The sequence below is a fragment of the Ailuropoda melanoleuca genome, unplaced genomic scaffold, assembly GCF_002007445.2.
Source record: "Ailuropoda melanoleuca isolate Jingjing unplaced genomic scaffold, ASM200744v2 unplaced-scaffold7480, whole genome shotgun sequence".
NCBI lineage: Eukaryota > Metazoa > Chordata > Mammalia > Carnivora > Ursidae > Ailuropoda > Ailuropoda melanoleuca.
The window spans coordinates 1067119-1080021 of NW_023250281.1; the positions used below are offsets into that span (position 1 = coordinate 1067119).

Genomic DNA, 12903 nt, shown 5'->3' on the forward strand with positions numbered 1-12903 from the left:
TATTTGACAGAGAGAGAGACAGCCAGTGAGAGAGGGAACACAAGCAAGGGGAGTGGGAGAGGAAGAAGCAGGCTCCCAGCGTAAGAGCCTGACATGGGCCTCGATCCCACAACGCCGGGATCATGCCCTGAGCCCAAGGCAGAAGCTTAATGACTGAGCCACCCAGACGCCCCAGACTTTGATTTGTTTAATGATGTGTTAGTCACAATAGAGTATATCATTAGTTTTAATGTAGTGTTCCATGATTCATTGTTTGTGTTAATTTTATTTTTCTCTGCCATTTTATGGGTAAGAAGCTTTCTGTTTGAATTTTTTATCTTTCTTCTGCCCCATTCCCACATTAAGTGTGTGCTTTCAAATTACAGTGTGAGTGACGCTTCCTCTAATACACGTATTTCCCTTTGGTTTGGATTATGAAGTTCACCTTGGAAGGCTACCTTATGATTTAAAATGTAGATCTATATTGCAACTACTTTTAAATAAATATGGTATTTGTTTTTTAATTTTTTTAGTTATGATATATTAGTCACCATACAGTATATCATTAGCTTTTGATGAAATGTTCCATGATTCATTGTTTGCATATAACACCCACTGCTCCATGCAATACATGACTTCCTTAATACCCATCACTGAGCTAACCCATCCACCCAACTCCCTCCCCTCTAAACCCTCAGTTTGTTATCCATACACTCTGAAGCATTTTAATCAGGAAAGGATGCTGTATTTTGACAAATGCTTTTTCTGCATCTATTGAGAGGATCAAATGGTTCTTGACTTTTTTCTTGTTGATATAATCAATCACACTGACAGGTTTGCGAATGTTGAACCATGCTTGCATCCCAGGGATGAATCCCACTTGGTCATGATGGATAATCCTTTTAATGTGCTGTTGGATCCTATTGGCTAGGATGTTGTTGAGAATTTTAGCATCCATTTTCATCAGGGATATTGATCTGTAATGATCTTTTTGTTGGGGTCTTTGCCTGGTTTTGGGATCAAGGTAATGCTGGCCTCATAGAATGAGTTTGGAAGTTTTCCTTCTGTTTCTATTTTTTTTTTTAACAGCTTCAGAAGAATAGGTATTATTTTCATCTTTGAATGTTTGGTAGAATTTCCCAGGAAATCCATCAGGCTCTGTACTCTTGTTTTTGGGACATTTTTGATCACTGCTTCAATCTTGTTACTGGTTATTGGCCTATTTATGTTGTCAATTTCTCCTTGTTTCAGTCTTGGTAGTTTACAGGTTTCCAGGAGGGCATCCATTTCTTCCAGGTTGCTTAATTTATTGGAATATAGTTGTTGATAATAGTTTATAATAACTCTTTCTATTTCCTTGGTGTTAGTCATGATCTCTCCCTTTTCCTTCATAATTTTCTTAATTTGAGTCCTTTCTCTTTTCTTTTGCCTAACTCTGGCCAGTGGTTTCTCTATCTTACTAATTCTTTCAAAGAAACAGCTTCTAGTTTCATTGATCTGCTCTACTGTATTGCTGATTTCTAATTCATTTATCTTTAATCTTAATTAGTTCTCCTTTCATGCATGGCTTAGGCCTATTTTTCATTGTTGTTGTTGTTCCATCTCCAGTTGTTTAAGGTGTGAATATTGCGTATGTATTTTAGATTTTTCTATTCTTTTGAGTGAGGCTTGGATGCTATGTATTTCCCACTTAGGGCCACCTATGCAGTATCCAATAGGTATTTGAGCCAATGTCTTTTCATTCTCATTGGTTTTCATCTGTTGTTTATGTTCTTCTTTGATTCCTGGTTGACCCTAACATTCTTAAGCAGGATGGTATTTTGCTTCCAAATGCTTGAATTTCTTCTAAATTGTTTCTTGTGATTGAGTTCCAGTTTCAAAGCATTGTGGTCTGAGACTATGCAGGGAATAATCTCAATCTTTTGGTATCAGTTGAGAACTGATTTGTTACCCAGTAAGTGGTCTATTCTGGAGATAATTCCATGTGCATTTGAGAAAAATGAGTATTCTGTTATTTTAAGGTGGAATGTTCTGTGTGTATCTATGAGGTTCATTTGGCCCAGTGTGTCATTCAAAGCTCTTGTTTCTTTGTTGTTTTTCTGTCTATTGCTGACAGTGGAGTGTTGAGGTCCCCTACTATTAACATGTTATTATCAATATGTCTCTTTATTTTGGTTAACTATTGGCTTATGTAGTTCGCTGCTCCCATGTTGGGGTCATACATATTTACAATTTTTAATTCCTCTTGTTGAATAGACCCTTTAAGAATGATATAGTGTCCTTCTGTATCTCCTACTACAGTATTTAGCTTAAAATCTAATTTGTCTGTTATGAGAATTGCTACTCGAGCTTTCTTTTCAGGTTGGTTTGCATGAAAAATGGCTCTCCATCCCTTCACTTTCAGTCTGGATGTATCTTTAGGTTCAAAACGAGTCTCTTGTAGACAGCATATCGATGGGTCACGTCTTTTTATCCAATCTGCAACCATGTAGCATTTCATGGGAGCATTTAGGCCATTAACATTGAGAGTGCTTATTGAAAGATATGATTTTATTGTCATCATGTTGCCTGTGAAGTCCTTGTTTCTATAGACTGTCTCTGTAAATTTCTGTTGTATCTCACTCTTGGGGTCTGTCTCCTTTTATAGAACCCCCCTTAATATTTCTTGCAGTGCCAGCTTGGTGTTCACATATTCTTTCAGTTTCTGCTGGTCTTGGAAGCTCCTTGTCTCTCCATCTATTCTGAATGAAAGTCTTACTGGATAAAGTAAGCTTGGCTACATTTTCTTCTCATTTAGTATGCTTCATATGTCTTTCTAGCCCTTTCTGGCTTGCCAGGTCTCTGTGGACTGGTCTGACATTATTCTGATGTTACTCTGTCTGTACATAAGAAATGTCTTGCCCCTCACCACTTTCAAGATTGTTTCCTTGGATCTAAGATTTGCAAATTGTATTATTATATGTTGTGGCATTTGTATGTTCTCATTGATCTTGGGAAGGGCCCTCTCTGCCTCTTGGACGTGAATGCTTATTTCCTTCCCCAGATTAAGGAAGTTCTCAGCTACGGGTTGCTCAAATATATCTTCTAGAACTCTCTCTCCATCCCCTAAGGGATCCCAATGATTCTGATATTGGGATTTTTCATAGAGTCACTAATTTCTCTCAGTTTGATTCCTTGGGTTTTAATTTTTTTTCCCATGCAGTCTTGGTTTCCTTCTTTCTATCATCTTATTCTTCTAGCCTGTCTTCTGAGGGAGGGGCCTGTTACACTGTTACTCAGGCAACCCTGTTTGGGCAGAGTTGTCCTGTCCTGTGTGTGTGGTGGGGATGGGCTCAGTGCAAACTGGTTTTGGGGGGCTTTTGTTCTCTGGTGGCTTTCCCATTCTCTTCCAAGAGTCACAGCAGCAGTGACCATATCCAAACCTCTGTCTCAGAACAGAGAGTTTGCAGCCTGTTCTTCACTGAGCTCTCCAGGCCACACTGTCTCTTTTTCTGTCTGTGCTGCTGAGAAAACCCAGCATTCTGTGCTGTGTGCCCCACAGCATCACTCCCAGCCCATCACTCCCAGCCCTCGCTCCTAGGGCACATCTCTGCCCTATGTTTCTAAAACCACAAGCCATCCCCCCCGCCACCAGTTTGTGCATGCAAACCTGAAACCCCAGGTTTCATTTTGGAGCGCTGCCCTAAAGTCCTTTTTCTGTTGCTACCAGCCTGTGAGTCTGTGCCTGGTCCCCAGTGTGGGAGGCTTTTGCCTTCCCAGGAAGACCATGGCAGCTCCGTCCCCCTTCTGTTTATCTTCCAATATCTGTCTGCAGAATCATGGCTCCCTGCTTCATACCTCAAGACCAACTGCCGGAGATATTCTGTTTGTAGAGATCCAGAAATATCTTCTTACATCTCAGGCTGATTTCGTGAGTGTTCAGAATGGTCTGGTAGATATTCAGCTCAATTCATGGGACTGGTTGAAATAGGGTCTCCTACTCCTCTTCCATCTTTTCTCCCATCCCTCAATAAACGTGGGATTTTTAAATTATTTTATTATATGTGTGGTTTTATTTTTTGTATTATGCAGACTGATATCATTATTTGTGTTTCTGTTTTTGTGTTATGACATAGTTCATAGAAATGTCAGGAAGAATTGGATTGTCTTATTTGAATTCTTGTATTTATTTTGAAGTATTCAAAAGCGCTTCAAGGCTTGTTTCATCCTGTCTTGTGGATTCTCACTTACTCACTTTTTTTCAAAGCTTAGTAATAACATTCTCAATATGACAGCTTTTTATTAACACATATATCTGTGTTATTCTTCCTACTGTGTTTCATTTTCCCCACACCCTTAAGTGGAAAGCCTGACACTACAAATACACATGATGGAGAATGGCTGCACACTTTCTAAGGAGGAAATTAGTCTGTTTCATTTATAGCTTTTCAGAAACTATCATCGTGCTGTGCCCATAGTAGATATTAAATGCTGGCAGCATTTATTATTTAATTTAATCATTTAATTTTTAAAGATTTATTTATTTGAGAGAGAGAGAGGATGAGTGGGAGGGACACAGCGAGAGGGAGAGTGTATCTGAAACAGATTTCATGCTGAGCACAGAGCCCCTTGTGGGGCTCTATCTCACCACCCTGATATCATGACCTGAGCTGAAACCAAGAGTCAGACACTTAACTTACTGTGCTACTCAAGTGTTCCCCATTTTCTGTAATTTTATTAAATATTTGTAGAATCAGAAGCCTTTAGTATGCATGATATTATTGTTCTAGAAATATGGGCTTTTATAGATCAGGTTTGCTTCAGAAAAATTAAAAAAAAGAAAAATGATTTGTTATCCTTGACTTAATTTTTTTGAAAATTTTACTTATTTGACAGAGAGAGAGCAAGCTAGCACAAGCAGGAGGAGTGGCAGAGGTAGAAGGAGAAGCAGACTCTTTGCTGAGCAGGGATCCAAAATTGGGGTTAGATCCCAGGACTCTGGGATCATGACCTGAGCTGAAGGCAGATGCTTAACTGAGGTACCCAGGGGCCCCCTGAATTAACATTTTTAACATGCTGCTTGAGTGGAACTTATTTTTTTTAATCTTTTTATTATGCTATGTTAGTCAACATACAGTACATCCTTAGTTTTTGATGTAGTGTTCCATGATTCATTGTTTGCATATAGCACCCAGTGCACCATGCAACATGTGCCCTCCTTAATACCCATCACCGGCCTATCTCAATCCCCCAGCCCCCTCCCCTCTGAAGCCCTCACTTTTTTTCCCAGAGTCCATAGCCTCTCGTGGTTCAGTGGAACTTAAATTAGGACGTTTTGTTTTACATTTGACTGATTCAGTATCAAGCTCTTTCAAACATCTGTTATATTCTTTTCATCAATTGATTAAATCTCTTCTATATTCACAGGACAAAATCAATAATTTATTAGGGCTTTAATATTGCTTCCATACAAAAGTTAATATATTTTATACCAAATGACAGGCAATACAAATTAAAAATTGTGAAGTGCAGAAAAGAAACATTTAAAAAGTTATACTTGACCAAATCTGTTGTGCCAAATTTATCACTTTTATGAGTGAATTAAACCAAATAATATTTAAAAATATTTTATTTAGTTTTTAGAGAAGCAGAAAGTGAGAGCACAAGCAGTGACATTGGCAGAGGAAGAAAGAGAAACAGCCTTCCCACCGAGCAGGGAGCCCAATGGTGAATTCAATCCCAGGACGCTGGGATCATGACCTGAGCTGAGAGCAGATGCTAAACTGACTAAGCCACCCAGATGCCCTGCAAAATAATATTTTTATAAAAAGAGAATACTGGTTCAACTTATTGTATTGAAGACATTCACAAAAGAGGAAAATAATTCATGTGGGCAAATCATCTTAATGTTTATTTTGTTTTCAATTTCAAATTATAAATTGTACATTCAATAACAACCTTTATTTTTATTTTGTCTTTTGTAAAGTGTATCAATCAATAGACACAGATTCCATTATTTAAATGAACAGTGATATATCCACCTAGGTTTATTGAATAAATCCTTATTGAATTTAATAACAATCATTTTGTTTTTTTTTAAAAGGCAGTTAGTGCTGTTACATGGAATTTGCAAATATTATCTGCTTTGACATTTTGATTTAAGTCATGAAGATAGGAAATCAAAGTACTGAAACGTATTTTATACTTTTTGGTCTTTTCCAATACGGTCAAATGGACGCATTCCTCTTTGTTGCCATTGCACTCCTCTTTTCAGTGGCTCTGATGGGAAATATCATACTGATCCTTCTCATTCGACTGGACACCAGACTCCACACTCCAATGTACTCTCTACTCAATCAGCTCTCCTTTATTGACATGATATACATCTCCACCACAGTGCCCAAGATGACGACTAACTTCTTGTCAAACAATAAGACCATTACATTTTTAGGTTGTGAGATTCAAACTTTTATGTTCCTGGCCATTGGTGGAACTGAAGCCCTTCTTCTTGGTTTCACGTCTTATGATCGATATGTAGCCATCTGTCATCCTTTACACTATCCTGTACTCATGAGCAAGAAGATCTGTTGGTTCATGGTCACATGTACATGGTTGAGTAGTTCTATCAATGCTTTAGTACATACATTATATGTATTTCAACTTCCATTCTGTAGGTCTTGGATCATTAACCACTTTTTCTGTGAAATTCCATCCCTTTTGCCATTGGTGTGTCAGGACACTTCCCAGTATGAGTACACAGTCCTTCTGAGTGGGCTTATTATCCTCCTGCTACCATTCATGGCCATTCTAGCATCCTATGCCCGTGTGCTTACTGTTGTGCTCCAGATGAGCTCAGGTAAAGGACAGACAAAAGCTATCTCCACTTGCTCCTCTCACCTGATTGTGGCAAGCCTATTTTATATGACTACTCTATACAGCTATACAAGGCCACACTCCTTGCATTCTCCAGAACAGGATAAGGCAGTGGCTGTGTTTTACAGCATCATCACACCTCTTCTGAAACCATTTATTTATAGCCTGAGGAATAAAGAGGTGATCAGGGCCATAAGGAGAATGCTGGAGGTGTGTATGTTTGTACAGAAAATATGACTTTTGAAACCCCTTATTGATTAAGATTGAACAACATAAAAAATTGTGCTAGAATACTGCCTAGAATGATATAACATTCAATGTAACATTCAATAAATGTTTATTACGTAAATTGATAAATGCCTTGATTCCCTTTTAGTTTCAGAAATAACTAAAATACCATTATTGGAACTAGATGATTTTTTTATATAGACCTAGAGAACGAGTGTGATTGTCAAACTTGTTTAACTTTTAAAACTATATAATTCAATCCTGCTACCCCAATGTTTCCATATCAAAAATATTTTGAATTGTCCTTGTAACACCTGAAATGCAATTCATAGAGCATATAATCTATCCAAACATATGACATCAAGAGATTCTGTAAATGAGCACATAGTAACATAGAACAAATTATATAGTCCATTCATTTATTTTTTCACTTAACAAATATGTTAGTACTTTAACTGTGTGTGTTGCACTGTCACAGGAACTAGTGATATAAGAGTTTTCAAAAATATAAATTGACTGAGATCCCTGATCTCATGAGATTTACATTTCAATGTAGGAAGACTATATATAGTATATCAGAGTAATATTTGTCATAAAAGTAAACAAAGACATTACAATGAGGGATTTCCAATTTAATATAAAATTTCCTAAAAAGGCAAACTAAGGATGTGGTATTTGGTTAAAGACTTAAAGGAGGTTAGAAAGTATGTTGAATGGATATGTGGTAGAGGAAGAAGGGAATGAGAAAGTTCTGATCAAGGAACATGCCTGGAAGAGTCAAAGAAGATCGAGGAGTAAATTAACATATTGCGGGAAAGGAGTAGATATAATGGAGTCAGAACTTGAGAAGTAAAGTAAAGCAGTGTAAGATTTTGGCATTTGATCTAATACAGTAGGAAACTATTTCAGGGATTGCAGAGAGAATTGAAATGGGTCTTTGGGAAGCAATTGCAGCTGTCTAGTTCTGACAAGGAAATGTTTTGTGCCAGGATGGTAATGATAGACAAGTATGAAGTGACCAGATTCAGTAGGTTGATATAAGGAAAACATCTGGACAAATGGAATATGAAGTGTGAGGGGATTAAATAAGTTCAGAATTAGGCTCAGATCTGAGCATCTGCAGAATGGAATTACTGAAAATACAGCTGTGGAAAACGACAGCAAAAATATTTCCATCTTTGAGTCCCCTCTTCTCCTTTGATGTTGGCTTCTTTGTCCCAACTATGGTACTCATTGTTACTCATTGTGTTTGAGTAAAAGTATTCATTGACTGAACAAAGAATAACTTATTTTTTGTGTGTCCAACTACATTTATTAAACATGTTCATAATATTGAACCATAGTTTTACATGCCCTGATAAGACAATCCTTTTATTGTATTGTGGCATTCTACCATATGAATATATCACAATAATTTTCATGTGTTGATGGATACTTTTGCTGTTGTGAATAAAACATCCATAAAACTTTCCGTACAACAATTTTTGGTGGGCATATAAAGTCAGTTTTTTGGTCATATTGCTAAGAGTGAAATTGCTTGGTCATAGATTGTTTGATAGAAACATTCAAATTGCTTTCCAAAGTGGTCTTGATAACTTGCACCTAAAGCTTCAATATGTGATGACTTCTTGGTTCCTAAATGTTGATGATAAATTAATGTATTTGTGTGCTAAAACATCTGGTGCTAAATTTAAAGTTAATATAATTTGATGGCTAATAAAATGAATACTGGTTTTCTGTCTAAGTGAGCAGTGATAGTGGCAAGAAAAATGTATTTTCTGTGAAACGTTTTAGAGATTCTTTGATAATATCTTTATATCCATTGTCAAAAGTCTGAATAGTAACAGTTTGCAATGGCATGTAGAAGTATTTAGTCTTCCTTCATGATACAGTGCATTCATTTTTCCATGAATGTCCCATTATAGTTAGCTTAATTTTTTAAAATGTGCACTGCCAAGCCAACCACTCATCCTGAGAACTAAAACAATAAAAAGATTGGTCTCTTTAATATTATTCCATATATTACCTCCCTACCACCCCAATTATTTTAAATACTGAGCTCGTTATTTTGTTATGTTTATAATATCTCCAAATCTATATGTAAAATTACAGAATGTTAACTTTTATTGTTTTGAGCTTTATAAAAAATCATGCTGTGGGTCATTTTTCTGAATTTTTGTCACACAGTGGGGTTTTTTGTTTGTTTTCATTAATATAGTTGAATCTAACTCTGGACCACTTTAAACTACATACGTGTCCATTGTTTTGGTGAATGTATGTTTGAATTATTTCCAGTTTTCTGTTATTTACAAATATGAAGTTTAAACATTGTGTTTAAATCTATCTCTATGTTTTTCAGTAAATAAGTTTTTATTAAATTTATAACTATGAGTGGAATCTCTGGTACATAGGATAAGAAAATGTTCGTTGTTATGGAATAATGTGAAGTGGTTTCCAAAATGGTTTCATACACAAAATATATATCTTAGTGATCAATATATTTTTTAAAATTTCAATTGAATTTGCTTAAAATAATATTTAATTTTTAAATTGTCTTTCTTATGAGTGTAAATCATTTTTATTTCATATAAAACACATTGACATAAGTTTGCAAAACTAAATTGCAGTTATTATCAAGAAAAAATAAATCCCCATGAATCCCCATTATAATGAATGAATAATACATTAAAAAACTTATGTTTTAAATAATTTCCACATTGATTGTGTCCAGATTTATATCTATAAACCATATTGTTCTTTGAAGCAAATAACATTTTTAAACTTGAAAATATTTTCCAACTTTTCTGAGACATTTTTTAAATATGACATTATTTAAATTTAAGGTGTGTAATGTGTTGACTTTACACAATACATTGCAATATGATTTCCATAACAGCATTAGCTAACATTTCCATCATGTCACATAACTACCATTTTTTAAGTTTTTAAATTAATTTTTTTTATATTTAAATTTTCTTTATTTGTGTACAGTTGACACACAATACCAGATGGTATTGGAATGGAAAGAGCCCAAATGTCCATTATTTATTTTCTTTGCATAAATTTTTAATTTAATGTACTCTCACTTGTTGATTTTTGCTTTTGTTGCTTTTGGTTTTGGTGTCATATCAAAAAAATACCTCATACTAATGTCAGGAAGATTTTTTCTTGCTATCTTCTAGGGTTTTTTAATGTTTTCAGATCATAAGATTTTAATCCATTTTGCTAATTTCTGTGAGTGGTGTAAGAGAGAAGTCCAAATTAATCTTTCTCCCTGTGGTTACCCAGTTTTCCCAAAGTTCATTGATGAAATTATCCTTTCATCACTGAGTTTCCATAAAACTTCCTGTACAACAATTTTTGGTGGGCATATAAAGTCAGTTTGTTTCAGAGTCTTGTAGTTTGAACTGTCTTAAACTTATGCCTGAGTATTTTATCATTTTTGATGCTATTGTGAAGTTGTTTATTTCTTTCCCATTTAGTCCATTGCTAGTGTATAGAAACACAACATATATTTTTTATTGCTACCATATCCTGCAAATTTAATCAATTTGTTGACTAGTTCTAATATTTTTGAGTGTTTAGGATTTTCTGTATATAAGTTCATATAATTTGAACATAAAGATTGATTTATTGCATCCTTTCTAAATTAGATGATTTTTAAAAATTAATATGTACTGTATTATTAGTTTCAGAGGTAGAATTTAGTTATTCATCAGTTGCAAAAAAGTCCCAGTGCCCATTACTTCAAGTGCCCTCTTCAATGTCCATCACCTGGTTACCCCATCCCCCACCCACCTTCCCTTTGGCAACCCTCAGTTTGTTTCCTATGGTTAAGATGCTTTTTCTTTCTTTACACTGTCTGATTGTTCTAGCTAGAATTTCCAGTACTATGTTCAACAAGAATAGTGAAAGTTGGGGCTCCTGGGTGGCTCAGTCAATTGAACATCCAACTCTTGATTTCAGCTCAGGTCAGAACCTCAGGGTCCTGAGATTGAGCCCCCCATCAAACTCTGTGCTCAGCATGGCGTCTGCTTGAGATTTTCTCTCCCTTCCCTTTGCTTCTCCTGCTTATGCACTCTCTCTCTCTAAAAGTACATAAATCTTTTTAAAAATGCAAAGTTTACATATTCTATTGAAATTATCTTTTTTCTTTCTTTTTTAAAGATTTTATTTATTTATTTATTTGAGAGAGAGAGCATGAGCAGGGGGAGGGGCAGAGGGAGAAGCAGCATCCCTGCTGAGCAGGAAGCTTGACTTGGAGCTCAATCTCAGGACCCTGTGATCATAACCTGAGCCAAAGGCAGACACTTAACTGACTGAGCCACTCAGACACCCCTTTTTTCTTTTTTTTTAAATTGAAGTATAATTGACACACAATTTTACATTAGTCTCTGATATACAACACAGTGTTTCAACAACTTTATAATTTTATGCTATGCTCACCACAAGTGTAGCTACCATTTATCACCATACATCGCTATCAAAATACCATTAACTATATTCTTTACGTTGTTCCTTTTACCTCTGTGACTTCTTTATTCTAGAAGTGGAATTCTGAACCTCCCACTCCCATTCATCCATTTTGTGCATCCCTCCACTTCCCTCCTCACTGGCAACTATCAGTTTGTTCATTATACTTAGGGTCTCTTTCTGTTTTCTATTTGTTTTGTTTTGTTTTTAGACTCCACATATAAGTTAAATCATATGGTATTTGTCTTTGTCTGACTTATCCACTTAGCATAATGCCCTCTATATCTATCCATGTTATAATGGCTGGGTAAAATTCCATTTTGTATATATACCGCATCTTTATTTTTTTTTAACTTGTCCTCTCACCCACCTCTCCTCTGGTAACCACCAGTTTGTTCTCTGTAGTTAAGAGTCTATTTCTTTGTTTGCATCTCTCTCTCTTACTTTCTCTGTTTGTTTTGTTTCTTAAATTATATACCACATTTTCTTTATCCATTCATCTATAAAGGGACACTTAGTTTGCTTCCATATCTTGGCTATTGTAAATAATGCTGCAATAAACATTGTGGTGTGTATATCTGTTCTAATTTTGTTTTCCTTTTTTTCAGGTAAATTCCCAGTAGTGGAATTACTGGATGATATGGTATTTCTATTTTAATTTTCTAAGGAAACTCCATAATGTCTTCCACAGTGGCTGCACCATTTTACATTCTCACCAACATGAGGATTTATTTTTCTCCCCATCCTCATTAACACTTGTTATTTCTTGTCTTTTTGTTACTAGTAATTCTGACTTGTGTAAGGTAATATCTCATTGTGGTTTTGATTTACAATTGCCTGATAATTATTTATGTTGAGCAACTTTTCATGTGTCTGTTGGTCATGTGTACATCTTTGGAAAAATGTTATTCAGGCCCTCTACCCATTTGAATCAGATTTTTTGTGAGGTTAATTTGGTAGTGAGTTGTAAAGTTCTTTATATATTTCAGATATTATAAGCTGATCATTCTTAACATGTTCCTTAAATCAAAGTTAATAAATATTAAATTGTATTTAAATGATTCATATTCATGTGTTGTGATGAGCACAGGGGCTTTTACACAGCTCATGAATCACTGAACACTACATCAAAAACTAAAGATGTACCGTGTGGTGGCTAACTTAATATAATAAAAATAAATTAGTTTATTAAAAAAAGAAGAAGAGACTAGGCAATGTCCACAATCACCTCTCTGGGGAAATCATGAAGGAGTCAATAAAAGAGTAACAAAAAATGTTATATGGAATTCTCAAATATTATCACTTTGATATTTCAATTTAAGCATGAAGACAAGGAATCAACATGTTGGGACAGATTTTATACTTCTTTGT

The 12903-nt window shown here is 35.4% G+C and overlaps 1 pseudogene; it reads left to right on the forward strand.

The window, feature by feature from the left end:
- Positions 1 to 6078: 6078 nt before the first annotated feature.
- LOC100472894 lies at positions 6079 to 7068 on the forward strand (annotated as a pseudogene).
- Positions 7069 to 12903: the final 5835 nt, after the last annotated feature.